Raw genomic sequence first — 12,450 nt, forward strand, 5'->3', positions numbered from 1 at the left:
CAGGTTACTTTTGAAGCCAATCCTGGTAAACTTCAAGAGATGGTGGACAGCGCTATTAACCGTGCTTTGATCAACCAAGCTGGTGTGCTGTCCAATACGGTGTTCAACACCGTAGCTAGAACTTTCAAGGAAGGACAATTACCACCAGATTATGTGGGCCCCTCTCATCATCAGCCAGGATCACCGGTGGTTACAGCTCCATCGGCTGCTGTAGCCGCTGCGGGCACGGAAATTCCTGTTCCTCCAAGCACGTTAGGAGTCACTAATTCCCAATCTACGCCGATGACACCTAATCCACCGAGTTCAGATGAGCAGATCAAGCTTGCTACAGATCTATTGGCATTGGCAATGTCAGGACCAGTTCCTCCCAACTGGTGGGGTTATGGTATGCCCTCGGAATACTTGAAGACACCTGGCACATCTCAGGCGACCGATGTGAGAGGCAAGGCTCCTATGGCATCAGCACCCCCAAACATGCCGATGAATCAGAGTCCCCAGTATACTACAACTACTACTGCAAGACCTTACACTGGGAATTCTCAAGCTCCAACGTTCCAGATGCCTAACGCATCGGCAGACTCAATGCTGATGCAACAGAGGTTTATGACTCAACCTGGGTATGTCAGTTCGATGATGATGCCCAATTACCAGTCATCGGCAGGACCTATGCCGATGAATGCTAATAATGGATGGCTTGGACAGCAATTTTTTCCGCAAACGCCCCAACAGAGTCATCAGGCTACAGGGTTCCGGCAAGGCGAGATCTATCCTAGGTTTCAGAATCAGGGGATTCCCAACCAGCCAATGAATCTTAGATAACAGATTGGCGGGCAACAGCTTGGTGGCCCACAGATTGGAGGCCTGATGATCAACCCGATATTCCATGCAGACCGTGCGCCGCATCGACACGTGGAAGCTTACCAGCAGGCGCCCGATCCGCAACCGCCTCATCGGCAAGATGCCGATGTGTATTGGGCCGATAAGATTGCTGAAGTGATGAGGGACCAATTTGGGATAAAACCCAAAGTCAACACTTACTCTTATCGGACACCGTATCCTCCCGCATATGATTTGATCCCGCTTCCAAATCGGTACAAGGTACCGGATTTTACTAAGTTCTCTGGGCAGGATGACACGTCAACCATGGAGCACGTCAACAGGTTCATCATCCAATGCGGGGAAGCTGGTAACAGGGATGAGTTAAGGGTTCGTTTATTCTCATCATCATTATCTGGATCGGCTTTCACTTGGTTTATATCATTACCTCCCAACTCAGTGATTACCTGGGCCGATCTGGAGAAACAATTCCACAAGTACTTCTTTTCTGGGGTCCATGAGAAGAAGATCACCGATTTGGTCAAGCTGAGGCAACTCAATGATGAATCGGTTGAAAGTTTTGTGCAGAGGATACGGGAGGTCAAGAACAAATGCTATAGCCAAATTCTGGATGATCGGCAGCTAGCCGATTTAGCTTTCTAGGGTTTGTTGCCACACATCAGGGACAAGTATGCATCTCAGGAGTTTGAAAGCTTAAGTCATTTGGTGCAGAGAATTTTTGATCAAGATATCAAGCCTTTCGAGCCCAAGAGAGCATGGAACAAAAAGGTGTCGTTCGTTGACGAAGCAACAAGCTCGGACTCTGATGAAGAACCAGTCATCGGCTTGGCAGAATGGGTGAAAAATAAGAAGCCGATGTCTTGCCCTTTTGGGCACAAGGAACCAGAAAAGTTCGCATTCGACACCACTAAGGCTGATAGGATATTTGACTTTCTACTCCAGGAAGGTCAGATCAAGCTGTCACCTAATCATGTGATCCCATCGGCTGAAGAATTAAAGAGGATGAAATATTGTAAGTGGCACAATGCGACTTCTCATGACACTAATGAGTGCAAGGTTTTCAAACAGCAGCTGCAGTCGGCTATAGAAACTGGAAGGATCAAATTTGACAGCTCCAAGACCCAGAAGCCAATGAAGATTGACCAACATCCTTTCCTGACAATCATGCTAGATGCTAAGGGAAAGGCTAAGGTCTTGACATCAGAAGCGGCTGAAAGAAGTGCATCGGTGGATCCTCAGCATCAAGTCACCACTGCCGATGTGAAGGGAAAAGGTTTAATCCAGGAAAGAGCTAATTCAGGAAGGCCTCCCCGATCTGGCATTGTGATAGCTCACAGGAGGCCTCGAGAGACTTGGCGGCAACGTGAAGACCGATATCGGCACCAGTAAGAGGATCATCGTCGGGAAGAGGAAAGACGCCGACAGGAGTGGAATCGACATAGGGATCACTGGAATTGTCCGTTCTTCATCCATTGCTGGGAAGAGAATATCAAGCTTCCAACTGTCAGAGATTGTCCTGAGTGCAACGGTTATGACCGGTATGACAGGTCCGATCGGTACTATCGTGATAATAATCGGTGATTTGATGGGCTGATTAGGGGAAGAGCATCTGTTCATGATCGGCTGGGGGGCCGGCTCGGTGTGCACGACAGGCTTGGGGATCGTGTTGAATATTTTCCCAGGAACCAGGAAGAACTTGAAGAAATGGCTAATGCACGGGTTCCCGATGAGTTCATATTTTGCAGGGATGCCAACACGTATCGAATGGAATCAAGGGAAAATCATCGTCCCGCGGCAAGGCAACAATAACTTCCTCCATGGTGTCCAGAGGGGTTGACCAGGACTCAGAAGAGAAGACTGCAGCGCGAAAGACGAGAAGAGTTGAACAAGGGGGAGAACTCTGGACAGTCTGGGGATCAGCAACAACCAGATCCTAAGGGGAAAGGTCCATCGGCAGATGTCAACATGGTCTTTATGTTGCCAATGGAGTTCGTCGCGCCATCCAGTGATGATGAGGTAGAATTCTCCGACCAAATAGCTCAACTGGCTCTGGATCCAATGACAACTATTTTCGAGAAGCCTGCCGATGATGAAAGGCAACATCTTAAGGCTCTGTTTGTCAAAGGAAGGGTTGATGGTCAGCCGATGACTAAGATTTTAGTTGATGGTGGGGCTGCTATCAACATCATGCCGTATGCAGTGTATCAGAAGCTTGGAAAAGGAGATCAGGACCTGACCAAGACCGATATGATGCTCAAAGACTTTGAAGGGAATGTGTCTCCAGACAAGGGGCGATATGCGTAGAGTTGACCATCGGCAGTAAAACCTTGCCGACAACCTTCTTCGTTATCAGTGGAAAGGGTGCTTACAATTTACTGTTGGGAAGAGATTGGATTCATGCAAATTGTTGCATCCCGTCTACAATGCACCAATGCTTGGTCCAGTGGGTAGGTGACAAGATTGAGGTTGTCCCAGGAGATTCTTCTTATGTCATCGCATCGGCAGAGGCAGACACCTATGAAAGGACTAGGTGTATTTCAGGAGAAGCTTGGGAAAAGGATTTTCTCAAGGTTGCCGATTATGAAATTCCACCGATCCAAGCAGTCGATTCTGAAGATGGTTTTTAATGGATAGGTTCGCCGATGATGGAAAATTAGGCCAGGGGTTCACATCGGCCGATGATTTGGTAGAAGTAGATATAGGTAGTGGTGATAAACCTAGACCTACTTTTATTAGTGCTAAGTTAAGTCCTGAGTGTAAGCAGCAATTGACTGATTTGTTAAAGGAATATAAAGATTGCTTTGCTTGGGATTATACTGAGATGCCTGGTTTGGATCGATCGATTGTTGAACATCGGTTGCCTATCAAGTCTGGATTTCAGCCACATCAGCAGCCAGCTCGCCGATGTAATCCTAATATTCTTCCTGACATCAAGGCCGAAATAACTAAACTTATTGAAGCCAAATTTATTCGGCAGTGTCAGTATGCCGAGTGGATTTCCAATGTTGTTCCGGTTTACAAGAAGAACGGGAAACTTCGGGTCTGCATTGATTTTAGGAATCTTAACAGAGCTACACCGATGGATGGCTACCCAATGCCAGTTGCCGATCTGCTAGTTGATGCTGTAGCTGGGCATCGGATCATTAGCTTTATGGATGACAATGCAGGGTACAGTCAAATATTCATGGCGAAAGAGGATATTCCAAAGACTGCATTTAGATGTCCTGGTCATGTCGGGTTATTTGAATGGACAGTCATGACCTTTGGCTTGAAAAATGCTGGTGCTACTTATCAAAGGGCCATGAATTTCATATTCCACGAGTTCATCGGTAAGCTGGTGGAAATTTATATTGATGATGTGGTGGTTAAGTCTGGGGACTTCACAAAACATCTTGCCGATCTACGAAAGGTGTTGGAGTGCACGAGGAAGCATGGTTTGAAGATGAATCCCAATAAGTGTGCATTTGGCGTATCGGCAGGGCAGTTTCTTGGTTTCATGGTGCATCAAAGGGGGATTGAAATCAGTCGAAGATCTATTGAGGCTATCAACAAAATAGTTGCCCCTGCCAACAAGACTAAGCTCCAGTCCTTGATCGGCAAGGTAAATTTTATCAGGAGATTTATATCTAATTTGTCTGGTAAAATTCGTGCTTTCAGTCCTCTTCTTAAACTAAAGCCGATCAAGAATTTGTCTGGGGGAAAGAACAGCAGTTGGCTCTGGATGAAATCAAGAATTATTTAGTGAATCCTCCAGTTCTAATTCCACCCCAGCAAGGGAAACCCTTCAGATTGTATTTGTCTACCGATGGGATGGTCATCGGTTCGGCTTTAATTCAAGAATTTGAAGGGAAAGAGCGTGTAATATATTACTTAAGCAGGAGGTTGATTGATTCTGAGACCAGGTATTCGGCTATTGAGAAACTATGCTTGTGCCTGTATTTCTCTTGTATCAAGTTAAGACACTACTTGCTATCGGCCGAATGCACTGTTATTTGCAAGGATGATGTGGTCCGGTACATGCTATCTATGCCGATTATGAGTGGCAGGATCGGTAAATGGATTTTGGCACTGTTGGAATTTGATCTGCGTTATGAATCGGCTAAGGCAGTTAAGGGACAGGTTATGGCCAATTTTGTAACTCAACATTGCGGTGAAGTGGAGGCTTTGGAAATTGTACCTTAGACACTCTTCTTTGATGGATCCACATGTGACCGGGGGGCAGGGATCGGCATAGTATTGATTTCCCCTCGGGGAAGGAAATATGAGTTTTCCTTACCGATTGTTGCCACGTCGACGAACAATCAGGCTGAGTATCAAGCTTTGATAAAGGGATTAGAGTTATTGAGAGAAGTTCATGTTGATGCTGTTGAAGTCTTTGGGGATTCTATGCTGGTTATAAATCAATTGGCGGGGAGCTATGAATGCCGAAGCGAAGTCCTCGTAACTTATTACGAAAGGAGTATGCGATTGTTAAAGGAATTTAAAGATTTCCGATTAGAGCATGTTCCTCGATTGCATAATGAAGAGGCCAATCGGTTGGCTCAGCATGCCTCGGGATATCAGCCTATGATTAATGCAATATCGACAATTGGTGTCGATGATTGGAGAAAAGAAATCATTGATTATTTGAAAGATCCATCTAAGAAAGTCGAAAGACGAGTTCGGTTTCAAGCCACCAAGTATGTGCTCCTCGAAGATGAATTGTATTACCGAACTATTGATGGGATTCTTCTCCGATGCTTGGGTGATGATGAAGCTAGAAGTTTGATGGGAGAAATCCATGAAGGGGTATGTGGAGCACATCAGTCGGCTTTCAAGATGAAGTGGATGATTAGGAGGAATGGATATTATTGGCCGACTATACTTGAAGATTGCTTTAAGTATTTCAAAGGGTGTCAAGGATGTCAAAAATTTGTTATTATTCAAAGGGCGCCTGCATCGGCTACGAATCCTATTATAAAGCCTTGGCCGTTCTGAGGATGGGCTATCGATTTGATCGGCTAGATTTATCCACCATCTAGCAAAGGGCATAAGTTTATTCTAGTTGCCACCGATTATTTCACCAAGTGGGTTGAAGCTATTCCTTTGAAGAAAGTCACATCGGCCAATATAATTGATTTTGTGAAAGAGCATATTATTTACCGATTTGGGATTCCTCAAACAATTACTACCGATCAAGGCACTATGTTTACATCAGGGGAGTTTGATGAATTCGCAATCGGTATGGGGATTAAAGTGTTGAATTCTTCTCCTTACTATGCTCAAGCCAATGGGCAGGCCGAGGCGTCTAACAAAGGAATTATTAAGCTTATTAAACGGAAGATTGAAGAAAATCATAGAAGGTGGCACGCGTTGTTAAATGAGGCTTTATGGTCATACCGGATGGCTTGTCATGGATCAACCAAGGTTTCACCCTATCAATTGGTGTATGGGCATGATGCAGTATTACCTTTGGAGATTAAGGCTGGGTCTAGGCGATTATCTTTTCAAGATCAGTTGGCTGCCGATGATTATGCTACTTTGATGACAGACGAGTTGGATGATCTAATAGGGCATCGGCTGAGGGCTTTGATGAGTATAGAAGAGAATAAGAAAAGAGTTGCCAGATGGTATGATAAGAAGGTAAAGGCTAAAGAATTTGCCGATGGAGACTTAGTATGGAAGTTGATCTTACCGATCGGGACTAAAAGTTCAAAGTTTGGGAAGTGGTCTCCCAATAGGGAGGGTCCCTATCGGATAAGTCGATCGGCTCCTGGCAATGCCTACATTTTAGAAACTCTTGAAGGAGTTGAATTTCCCAGAGCATTAAATGGAAAATATCTGAAGAAGTATTACCCAAGTATATGGGTCGATGCATACAAGTTTAAATGCCGATAACACTCCTATCGGCTGGATTGAAATGTATGTGGGACCGGGCTTAATGTTTCAAAAGATGCCGATAACAGTCCTATCGGCTAGACTAAATATCAAGAAGGTTGGGAAGTAGAGAGAAGCGAGTATCTTGCTGATGAAGGGCTCACATGTTTAGCAACGCTTGGATGGCCGATATGGCACGCAGGCGGATTTGGTTGGCTGCTTCTATCTCTTTGACGTCCTCATCGGCAGAACCTTCTATCGGCTTCAACTTCTTCTTTTGCTGCAGTGCTTTGTGACCATGGGTATTTCGCTCTTGCTCAAGGAGTTTGATGGTCTCTGGCAGTTGACTCTCTTCCTGTTGGGCTTGGGATAGGGCATCCTCCACTTGCTTGAGTTCTGCAAACAGGGCTTCTCTTTTTGCCGATAGATCAGAGATCTTCTGCTTCAGTACGTCTCCTGAGGACTTCAAGGTGCCGATGTTCTTGTGCTTCTCATCGGTCAGGATCTTTTCTTTCATCATCTCCTCAGAAAGTCGGGTCTGAGCGGCTCTGTCGGCAAGGCGCTGGGCAGCCCTTTGGTACTGCAGTTGACGGCTCTCCAGGTGAGCTGCTTGAAAGAGATCTTCTTCGGCATCGGCAGGGATTTGGCCTCTTAGAGTCTTGAATAAAGCCTTGGCCGGATCGGAATCATTGACTAACTGGGCTGTGTCTTGGTGGAGGAGGGCCGATAATTCTTCCAGCTTTGCCCTGACTTCTACCGATGTAATCCTGACTACATGAGAAGAACTTGCTTCTTCACTCTCGTCTTCGGAGATGTTGACGGCGAAAGAGAACAGGCTATCAGGAGAATCCTGCTCCTGAAAAAGAAATAGAACAAGTTATTCTATAGTCAGGTGTTGACAAATAATGCAAGCAGGGGGATGGATAACTTACTTGTTTTAGGGTGATCTCTCGCCTCTGACTCGCGGATGCCGATGGAGCTACGGGTTGATCGGCCAGAGTTGCCGATGGAACTATATCAGCTGAAAGATTAACATAAATGGTTATAAGGCGGGAAAAATAGTTTCATCAGCGATAATTTTATAAAAGTATGTTACCTTGAGGAAGAGCAGTACTTGTCTGGATGGAAGAGACCATGAATACTATAACAGAACCTGCTGGATCGGTAGTTGGCTCATGCACATCAGCCGATGTTCCTGATGGCTGAGGTACTTCTGGTTGAGACTCTTCTAGTTGGGGTTCTTCCACTTGTGGTGCTTCTTGCATTGGAGGAGGAGATGGCACTAGTTGCATCTGGGCTTCTGGAGAAGAAGGAGAAGATTCTACCGGAATTGGAGATACCGGAGGAGGAGGGGGAGTTGCCACTTTCTGGCGCTTTGTTTGTGCCCTGGTACTCTTGGCACCTTTTCTCTTTTGCTGGCTGGACTGGGGGGCATCGGCACCTTTACCTTTGGTCCTTGCCGATGCACTGGTTTGCTGATACAGAAAGGAGAATTTGTGAGTACTAGTGCGGCAGATGCAAAAGTAAAATTGGTATGAATGAAAAGGTTTGATAGTTACCTTAAAAGCTTGTGCTAGGGTGGAAGCAGCTACCGATGGAGATGTCTGAGTCCTCCTGGTGGTGACTTTTTTGAGGCGTATGCCTTGATGCACGATGGCGGCTAGAGTAGGAGCGTTGTGGCCGATTGAAGAGATTGGACCCGATGCAAACAGGTCAATCGGCTTGCCACTCCTGCTGACCGATGGAGGGGTGTTGTCAACCTGCAAAATGATACAAAAGTAAATCACCGATGGAAGTGAAATCGAGAGAATTGGAACATCGGTTCAAAGATACTTACAGCATCATCAGGGACTTCATACTCAGGATCGATCATACCGCGGTACGAGAGGGCCGATTTGCAGAACAGATGCTCCTTCCATTCTGCCCACCATTGCTTGTATGCCTGAGTGATAAAGGCGGCTGGAACCCACTCTGACAAATCTACATCTGTGTCGGCACTTGACGGCAGTTGGGCTACTCGAATCCATTCAAGGAGGTTGGTGATGGTTTCCCTCGGTTTTATCACATCGGCGTAACAGAGTGCAATCGGCAGCTGGCCGAAAGCTAATTGACGAGCTAATGCCGATGGGTTATAAAATTCATAAGTTTGAGGGGAGGTTTTCCCACTGCCACAGAAATTCACTGGTATAGCTCGGGGAGTGACCAGTGCCATCATCACTTCGTGATCCTTGTCGAGAGCATCATTGAATGGGTTGAAAACCAGGGGGAACATAGTGTCTGGGTCGTCATAGGCCAACCATGCTCGCTCATCTCTGGACAAACCTTCGTACAAAGTTTGGAAGAATCGGCTAACCTGATCTGGATTACCTCCTGTACCAGGCAGAGCTATGACAGCCTCACCAAAGTTTAGGGGAGGACGTGTTGCCGATTCTTCTTCATCCAGTACATAGTCCTCGGCTATATCCCTTGGAAAGCGCTGTGCGAAGAGGTTGAACTCAAGGCGCTTGTGCATGTGGAGGCTGAGCCACATGTTGATGAACCACCAAGGACCTCCCAAGTTACTGATAGACTGGCCGAGTAAGAGTTTCCTGGTTACTTGGTGAAGGAGGTGGTAGGCTGCCCCGAGCAGATATCGGCCGAGAGGGAATCGGCCACCATTGGCCAGGTTTTCTGCTGCTGCTAGGTAGACGGAAGTTGGTCCTGCCGATCGGCTGCAGAACACGAATTTATCTAACCACATGTTCAGGAAGCAAGTCTGCTCTTTTATGTTGACAGGACCTGTTTTGCTGTATTTTTGGATGTACCCCGACCAACCGCCGATGGCACGAGTTTCTACCTTGGCCTTGGGTTTGGTATCGAAGAAATGGGTGCTATCGGCAGAGGATACATCTAGGCCAGTAAGCATGGATACATCGGCAAGTGTAGGAGAAGTAGGGCCGTGGCCAAAGACAAAAGCATTGTTCGTGTCTAACTAGAAATATGATGCAGCTATCAGCAGTGATTCATTTCTATGCATATCAGCAATAGACAACCTAATGCATTGGTCTAGCTTTCTCTCGCCCCACTGGACTTCATTTGAGTTGCTGACCCTCAGGAACCAATCCTTCCACCCCACGGTTGGGCTGGGCCAAGAACGGAAAGTATCCTTCCACAGATCCAAAGAAAAGTTCTCAGCTCTAAAAGGGATCCTGTTGGTTTCTGCGTTAATGAGGTCGGTTGGATCTGGATCCCCTAACGGGCCAAGGCATTGGAGGTGTGGTTGATCGGTGGGGATGACAATTTTGTTGGACAAATCCTAATGGTTTTGAAGGTAAAAGAAAAAACAAAGAAAGAAAAGGGAAATATTCAGTAAAATGGATTGTGGATGAACAGGGGTGTGAGGAAAAGTACAAGAGATGGAGTGAAGAACTGACCTCAGGAACGATGAAGTTGACGGCCATCTTGTCACGAGGAGGATGATCGAGGGCTTCGGAGTTGGTGAAGAAGGGACTTCGTCGGAGATCTTGGAGTTCTTGAACAGCGCCGCCGCCGGGAAAGTGGAGTTGGAGTTGTGGAATGATGTGATGGAGAAGGAGTACCCGAGAAGGAACTATTTATAGGACAAAACGGGCAGGGGCAAATTTGACTTATCTCTTCGCAGTATCCGTGAAATCCGAGGGTACTCAGGCAGATATGGTAACTGTTCGCACGGTAATCAAGGGATTGCGCAGGTGATTTGACAGGAAGCGGTCATTTTCCAGAGATATTTTACTGTGCGGGATATCCTGGTCGGTCCATCGGCAGCGCCTTGTAACGGTCATATTGCCGATGGGTGAATGAAGTGGAGATAGCCATTTGGGGGGATAAGATAAGAACGTCCTGATCGGTCCATCGGCAAATCCTTGTAACGGTAATATTGCCGATGCGCGACTAAAATGGAAATGTCCGTTTGGGAAGTTGAGGATTTCGAGGAATCTGCGGAAGAATCAAATCAGAGTTGTCCAGATTAAGGCTGTCGGTTATCGGGTTGGGAGCATTAATTGCGGAAAGGCATCATTACTGCAGAGAATTTCGGAGCATTAATGATTTTATACTCCGAAATTGGAGGGCATGTGTTGACACCGTTTTTGGGCACGTGTCCATGATTGGTGAAGTATAGGACGGCAAGATAAGACGGTGGTGTTTGATTTACAGGATGAGTTGCCGATGAAGGTGGTTGCCGATGGAGGAAGGGATGGACGTGACTAAGTCTATAGGTGATGATGTGTCTGTGCCGATGGTTACGACAGGGGAGTCTGCCGATGGCTATGTTAAGGGAGTTTGCCGATGATATGGAGGGAGAGTCTGGAAGCTGCCGATCGGTTTGTGGAGGTGTCCCAGTTTGTCACGGGGTAGTAGTTTTATGTTTTTCTTAGTTATTTAAATCGTTTTGTATACGAATTCTATGTAATTTATAATTCGAGTTCTAGTCATATCTGGTTGTAGCTCTTCGAGCAGGGTATAAATATGGACCTTAGGGCTTTGTAATATCTATCAATCAATCAAACACACGTCTTTACTCATATTCCAAGCATCTACTTTTTCGACGACTTCGTCATACTTTTTCCTTTTCACTATGAGTTCTTAGGAATTCGTCGACTTAAGCTCGGTGTGTTCTCAAGTTCCGCGTGAATACCTCTTGGCCGTGACATCCGGGCGCATCGCTGTTGTCGGGACCAAAGTATTCGAGTTACCACCTTTGCCGATAGTAAGGTCAAATCGGCTCGCACGCCTTAACGTTTAAATCGGGTATTAGCCCTTTGTGTTTGCAGATCCGCTTTTGCATCAACAGTTGCTCTGCCAGCCCAATACACGAGAGGGGGACTATATAAGAATCAATGAAGCTCTCACTATCACGAACTACCCCATGATCTGGCATATTGGGTACAATCGCAGATAAATACAGTATAAGCACCACGCCTACACAATATCTATCATTTACCCATGGATCCAATGGATAAATGCTATACGATCCTAAACATGTATATAGATCCAATCTAACTAAGCCAAGTATATAACTATGATAAACTAAGAACAATATAAACTTTAATATAAACAAGTAGTGCAAAGTCATAAGCAATATATTGAAGTAGAAAAAAGTCATATTCATAATATCGAAGAACAAAGATGAACAATTAGAAGAACAATTAGAGAATTACCAAGAGTCCTGATTCCCAAAAGAGAGTCCTGATTGGACTCCAGAGGTGGGCGCGCGCCCTGGTCTCCTGGGCGGGTGCCCAGGGCCAGGCCCCGTTTCACCTCCACTTCGTTCTTGTGGCTTCTGGAGTCTTCTAGATGTAAGATAATTGCGCGACACGTTGATATCTCTATATAATCCCGACGTGTGGGCCTTTCTTCCATATTTCCTGATAACCCCCTGTAGAAATAGACAAACACCAAAACTCGTGGAATTCTGTCAGATAAAACCCTAAGTCTGGATGTTGATTTCATTTGGATCCTTTTCTTTGTTTATTTGATAATTAAATTTGATACTTAAGGACCGTCAACACACGTTCACTCATACATGCTGCTTCTACACCGAAAGTACGCATCCACATACATCCACTCATTTCCATCTCCGGATTCACCCAAAATTATTCTACTCCTATCCAGAAGAGAATAGCAAAAAACATTATCCTATCCCTGTTATTCCCTTTGAAATAAATGCTCGAGATATTTTGGTTACTACCACTTGCTACATTATTCCCGGAAGGTGAGTGCTCTAAAAAAAGTGAATAC

The sequence above is a fragment of the Sorghum bicolor genome, chromosome 3 (genome assembly GCF_000003195.3).
Source record: "Sorghum bicolor cultivar BTx623 chromosome 3, Sorghum_bicolor_NCBIv3, whole genome shotgun sequence".
Classification (NCBI taxonomy): Eukaryota; Viridiplantae; Streptophyta; class Magnoliopsida; order Poales; family Poaceae; genus Sorghum; species Sorghum bicolor.